This window comes from Egretta garzetta, unplaced genomic scaffold (assembly GCF_000687185.1).
Source record: "Egretta garzetta isolate BGI_Z169 unplaced genomic scaffold, ASM68718v1 scaffold73, whole genome shotgun sequence".
Lineage (NCBI taxonomy): Eukaryota > Metazoa > Chordata > Aves > Pelecaniformes > Ardeidae > Egretta > Egretta garzetta.
This window is the reverse complement of record NW_009259031.1, coordinates 44,719-51,947: the sequence shown is the minus strand read 5'-3', so window position 1 is coordinate 51,947 and position 7,229 is coordinate 44,719.

The following is a 7,229-nucleotide window of genomic DNA, read 5'->3' as shown; positions in this document are numbered from 1 at the left end:
TGGCTGCAGTTGGAAGAGGGAAGAAAAAAACCAAACCATCCCCAGCTTAATCCTGATATTAACAGTACACCTTTCTTGTATTTAGAAATACTGTGGGAGAAGGGAAAATGTGTTATTAAAATGATGCCTTTGAAATGAGTTTAGTCTGGGCCCACGAATATCAGAATGGTGAAATTATAATTATTATTTCACAGTTTTTATTACACAGCAGATGAAAGCTGGTGGGTTTATGCCTTCACTGCGCCATTTCATGCCTAGGCAAGTTAGGATTTCTATTAAATGGAATTTTGTTGCTGAAGGCACACAGAAGACTTGTCTGCACAGCCACTAATGTATACTGCTACCATCTGTGGACAGAAAGCTATCTAATTTAACAAAACCAAGCTTCAAGTCAGTACTCCTCCTTACCGTAATTTACCTGACTGCCTTAGCCATGCAGGTGAGCTACATATATTTACTTGAAAATGCAGATCTGAGTTTCCAGTATTCAGGCCACCACAGATATTTGTATAAACATATGAAAAAACCCACTTGAAAGTCACCACAGTGTTGCAACTTTCTTCAACACCCCTCTTGCTTTGCAGTTAATGTAAAAGTTTTTCTAGGTCATAGCTGAAAAATATAAGCTGATGAATTTGGCAGAAAAGAGAGGAAAACATAATCAAAGTGGATAAACAAATGGCTGTGCAGAGAAGTATAAAGAAGCAGTTGTGAGAAGTGACAAACACATCCAGAAAAGATGTCTACTTCAGCTTAGTACTATTACTTTTTTTGCTTCTCACTTCTAAATGAGAAGCAATATGTACGAGCATCTACTCAGAAATGCAAGGAATGCTACAATACCTGAATGTAATCTGGCAGACAGACTAAGCTGAAGTTAACATCAGCCCACTTGGGGATCTGCTAAGACTGGCCCATGCTTTAACTTGCAGTAGCAACTGCCTTTCATTTTCATGTCAGGTTTTTTTTTTTTCTTCATTGCACTAGTACTTTAAGGATATTGCTCAAAAGGCAGAGTAAGAGCTCTCTTCCTTCCTCTTAGCTGTAGTTTTTTGTTCTCAAGACAATAGGTAGCTGTAACAGTGTCTCCTGTGTTCTTTTGCACTACAAGAGATTTGGGAAAAATGTGACAGATGAGCGGTAGTGAAGCTCCCCTGGCTTTGTTAGCATCTAGATGTGGAAAGGGAAGGCAGTGAGATACCACGTAACATCATTGATTATCCCAGAAAAACTGAAATGAAAACTTTACTTTAAGTTATGGAATTTAGTAGCTGTTATCAAATGAAATACATACCTTTTTGAGTTACAGAGAATTTGCTAGGAAATTTTCATTTTGTTAATGATTAATAATAGTTTTGCCATAGCATTGGAGGGAAATCTTTTCAAGTAAATACTGGCATTTAAAAATCAGGTCCTCAGTCCTACATTCTTTTACCTTGAACAATCAGCTTTGAGATCTGCTGAGATACATTTTGTACAGTTTTCTATAAAATACCTAGTAACATGGTTACAGATCTCTCAGTATATTCAATATCTTGGCAGTAAATAGCTGCGTTCTATTTATCACACATCGTGATTTCACCATATTTTGCTGCACAACAGCCAAGACACTACCTCAGAAATCTCACTATGAAATTAGTATTCCCAACGTGTTGAAGGTGCAAAGTGAATGTGTCATTTGCAGACAGACCACTGTGCTCTCCATCTCAAATCTGCAGGCTGCACTTCAAAGACAAAAGTCCTAAGAGATAGTGGAGAAGAGGAGGTTAGAACCTTCGTCCTTCTTTCTGTCTTGCACCACTGGTGTGATAATTCTGTGAAAAGATGAGCTTAAAGAAGGTCAGCCAGATTTGTCTGCACAAAACTAATTCAGAAGAGGTCATCTAAATAAAACAGTCAGAAAATAGTGGACTGAACACTGTCAGTAAAAATCCTGGGCTTACTCAGAACCTACCTGATTTCTCTTTGGCAGATTATGATCGTGTAGAAGGGAGGGGGAAAGGCCATAAATCAACCAACACAACCACCTCTCTTTTACCGTTCTGCCACCAACTGGATCCAGCTGCCTTATGTTGGTTGATACTTCCATGTTACTTTAGGCTATGAAGCCCTTCGCTTGGAATCTAACAAACATCTCAAGGAAATTAATAACAGTTCTATGAATTTCAGCAAGCCTTACTCCTTAAAGTTTTGTAAGACTATGGTACATTATGACAGAACTTGCACTGTATCCAAGGCCTCTAAGGGTGGCAAAGACAGCAAGGGAAGAACAGGCACTTTGTGTAGGCTTCCTAGAAGGCATCGGAGTGCCTCTGTGCTTGACAGATTTGTCACATGGTTTCTGTTCATGCACCCAAGGCTCAGTCTAAACTATCCTGTCAACCATAAACCTATATTAAATCACTAGGGTTTTAGACAGTACACAGAGAAAGCTGTGACTATTCAAATCTTGAAGTCTCTGCCCTCCTCGTATTTCTAAGATGATAGTCAGATGGGTTTCAGACATAGTCTGAAATAGAGGCTTCTGTCAAATCCATGATTAAAATCAGTGTCTGTGATGATTTCACTCTTAACTGCCTAATGACTCTGCTGCTTCTACTGTTCCGTGTGGATGTCTGCAAACAGAATTAATCAGAGATAGAACCATTGCAGTGGTTCTAGTCATAACAAGCTGGAAGGTTCCAACAGGTCCTGTTCAGGATAATGTTTATGAGCCTTAGTGAGAAAACATGGACAGCAGCGTGTTGTCAGGGCTGGGTTTTTTTCAACACATTAGGTGCTATAGTTGACAGAAAAATAACTTTTATTGTTTTTAATGAATACTGAGGCTAGGTAAGTATGCATTGAGTGGCAACTGCTAGAAAGAAAAAGCAGAAAATAAGCCTGGGGACAGTTGTCCACTATAAGTGAATGCTCAGTGTGTGATACAGGTTCACAATTAGTTTTATTAGAGCCAGATCAACATTTGGAAGATCAAACAGCAGCTGTAGTAGAAATTTTTTCCATCTGTCTCGGTTTCTTCTTCGATGTAGGGACCTTACAATGATCATTTATGCCTTTGTTATGTTGGGACTGTATGGCTGCCTGCACTCCACATGGGCACCACTTTAGGATCATTTGAAAAATTAAGGTAGTGCAGAATATAACAGACCAACTTTTTTACTGAATGAAGCACTGATGATTAAACACTGACATTTCAGAGGCTGCACTGGTTTCCAATGATTTTCTAAGATGGAATTCCAAATATTGGTTTAAATTGCTGAAGTCCTTAATAGCAAGAGGCCCAGTTACCTGAGAAACTCTCACTTCGTGCCACATTACCACAGACAGAAATAATACAAACATTTGAATCTGCAGTCTTTTCTGTACAAATGAGATGAAAAGCAAAGGGAACGGCTATCTACTTCTCAAACACTCTTCCTTTTCTGGCTGACAAGTGGGAAATCTCATAAATCCGAGCATTCTTCGAAGTTCGTCTTTTCTCAAAGCTATATATTTAGTGACACTACAAATTGCAGACTGATGAGATGGAGGTTTCAGGATGACTTCTTAGAGTACTCTAAGTTTGGAGTCTGTACGTAGTAGCTTTTGAGACTGAAAATTCAGAATGACAAACTTGTTATTATTTCACTGAAAAAAAATGAAGTTACTTGCTTTATTTGTTTGCTTTAAGTTCTGGAAGCTACTTGGAGTGCTGACTAAGTGGCCAGAGAGATTAAAGGCTGACAACAATTATCAACAGAAACTAGCCTACCCAGGCCAGAAATTATCCTACCAGCTACTGCCAAACAAGAAGCAAAGTTTTTCTTTTAAAAATATGCAGATTAATGAAAGGTAAATGAAAGTGGCTGCTATTTAAATTTGGGGTTTCATTACAGTGGTGTGATAGCCAGAACATTAAATGTTCTGTAAGGCCGAAGCAAGAAATAAAGGTTCCTTGAATTTACATGCTGTAACTGCCTGCTCAGTTCTCACTTGGTTTTCTCACAGCTTTTCAGAAGAGTCAGAAAAATGCTTAAGCAGAATATAAGGATATGGAACCAAAGGTGCCAGGTCCGACAGCGGCTAGGTGTCAGTGACTTGATGCATGTGCTTGCAGAGTGTTCTAAGAAGAGGTTTAAGTCACTTCCATTCTACCTAAACTGTTCTAGTCCTTGCTAGAGCTTGCAATTTAAGCACGCCTCCTTAAATGAAAGCACTGTATCTAGGTGCAGATGGCAACAGTTACAGGCACTAACCAGATGCTGCAGTCTCTAATTTGATTGAAAGGGTATAATTAGACAGCAGAAACACTTCAATGAGAGAGTAATGCGCAGAGGAAAGGACAGAAACCACTTAACTGATGCCAAGATACCCCAGCAGTAACAGAGGCAGGGGCCCACGGATGGAAGGGGCAGAACACCCAAATTACCTTCTTCAGATGAGAACATTTTTGTTTCCCTATGGATGCGAATAGGGATTCTGTTATCATAGGTTGCCACAGTTCTTCATGTGGGAACACTGATTAAAACCAGAAGAAGCTTCAGGAGATCAAAGAGACAAATATGGCTTCTGTGGTCATTATTAAAAATATTTTTAGCAGTGCAATGGTTTTCTTTGAAGATGCAGTTTTATCGATTGAACCAAAAGTTCATTTGCATGCTGTCATATGATTGGTCAGAAAAAACAATCTAATTCCATATTACGTTAGGATGCAAAATAAATGCTTTTGGGAAGTGTAAGGCTGTTGTAGACCGACCCAAGTGAAAAATTAGTGAAGTATTTTTACATTTCAATACTTTACTATCCCAATTAATACTAATATAACAAAAGCCCTTATCAAAACTCTCAGGCTTGGGTGCCTCTACTGTAACAGTAAAAAAACCCCCACAACACAACAGCTGATACGAACTAAAGAAAAAAACCTCAGGAAAGAATGATCTTTCTTTAAAATTGCAATTTTCAAAATTGCTAGAAAATTACTCCGCATTTGGTGAAACAGCTAGTTAAATTTCTGATGTGATGTTATGAGGGCATGATCAGTTCTGATCAGTTCTGATTGGTTAGCTGATCAGTTCTCCTTTGCAGTGTGGGGGCACTCTGCCTGCAGTTTAAAAATCCTCTCTCATTCTACATACCCACACAAGAGACACAAACACATACACAGACATACACGTATAATTTTTTTAAGTCCTCAAATGCAATCATTTTTGCTGGTCAGAACTACAGTCTTATTTAGCGTTGGTCCAAAGTAGGGAGTAGTCACAGTGAATACTCACCTGACAATTGATCAAACCTTGAGTTAAGCACCCGTCAGTCTGTAAGAATGTACATTCCCGGGAATGCACAGACATGTGGAGTTCCATACTTGTGCTCCCTGGCAGTGTGTGAGCTCGCTACTCTTGTGAAACTTTGATTACTAAGCTTCAATCTAATAACTTTTTCATCGCTTTTCCTTTTCAGCTGGTTTTGGTTGGTTGGTTTTTAAAAAAAAAAAAAAAGGTAAATGCTATCTGACTGGCCAGACCCTTTCTGGAACATGTTGGAAGCAGGCAAATCAGGATATGAACATGAGAGGCAGTTACCATTATTTTTAATGCTTAAAAATATGTATTTTGTACCTTTTTTCTTTTTATTCATACAATACAAGCATGCTATATCAGCCACAGCTTTGCAGCTGCTGGCTGGTCCTCAGCTGCAAGATGCAAACACACTTGCTTGTCTTGTGATTCTTTACCATTGGAAGTAAGAATGCATGATGTGGCCCCGTAAGAATTCCTGTTCCTTAATACACCCATTTGTTTTCTTTTTTTGTGAAGTTTTAAAACTGTTGTTCCATTGTCAAGCGTGGCAGACTGAATCCCTTTGGAAATTTTATCAGGATGGGCCATAGCCACTGTGTGGATGAAGGGAGTGGTCAATTGCACAACCATTATGGTGTGATATGACAAAGAATGCAAATTTTGCAGCTGGCAGCATGTAATCCCTGTCTCCCTCCCACTCCTTTGGCTCCATCCTGCCTCAATCCATTCACATAACTCTGGATTTTGAGTTACACTCTATGCATGTACAAGCATGATATGCTGAAGTGTCTGTCTAACTATTTCATTTTCTATCTGTCTGTCTGGTTATAAATGCTTTTTTGAGTATTTCCATCATGATTGCTTAAGGCATATCAAGTAGAACTGCTTCTCTGAATCAGCAAGACATGGGCAGAAAAAGACAACAAGAGGTAAAAGGTTTGTGAGAGAAGGCTGAAATAGCAGCTCAAAGGAAAGACTCAGCTGGGAAGAAAACCAAGGGCATGGTGACCCAGGATTGCTAACTGAAAAGAAACCAGAGAAAAGAAAAAGAGGCTGATAGTCATATACATTTCTGATGGGCAAATTAAATGAACACTATAAAAATAGAAACTAGAAGGGAGAACTTACTGCACTGAGTATATGAAATAACATTTGTTCACTGAAACTAACATTTGCCGAAGGCATTTCCATCTCCTTGGCCTTGTAATACAAAACTCACCAAATTTAGACAGTCCTTTAATGTTAAGCAATCTATTCACCCATGTCTTATTTCTGATTCATTTGAGAAATGTGGTATGACTGAAGTTTGAATGCTGCAAATGTCAGTGTTTGGATTAATAGAAACTGTTAGACATCACACAGCGAAGCTGAAACCCTCAGTGAAATGTAGCGCGGTACTATGTGCAAAAACGATTGTTAACTCACTCTTAACTTCTGACAATTCGAGTCATTTTTCATAAGGCAATTCCAGAAGTTTCTCTCCTGTCTTAGCAAATGGTGGTGTGACGCAGTCTGTATTTTGACTGCGTTTTACAATAAACTTATTAAGACATGCATTTGATAAAAAAGGAATAGGCATTAAAAACATATATGACAAACTACCTTACAAAAGAAATACTGATGTTTGTCATTTCAGAATTCTGCTAGCTTCAGGTGCAACCTGACCCAGCTGATCCCGTTTCAGTCCTGTGGGAGTAAGGGCTAAGAAGAAGATCCTGAGGTACAGTTTGTGCAGATTAGTAACTCTGCAGATTTTGTACATGCCATACAAATTATAGGTCCTCGTTGAAGTGTAGATTTGCACTGTTTCCAGGTTCTTTAGCAGAAGACACACAGGTGGCAGTGCCTTCTAGATCCATTCTCCTCTGCTACCCCTTCACTCAGAGGCATTACATATTCGTCCCCTCTCCCCCTGCTGCTCGTGCTCAGGCATCTCTGTCCCCTTCA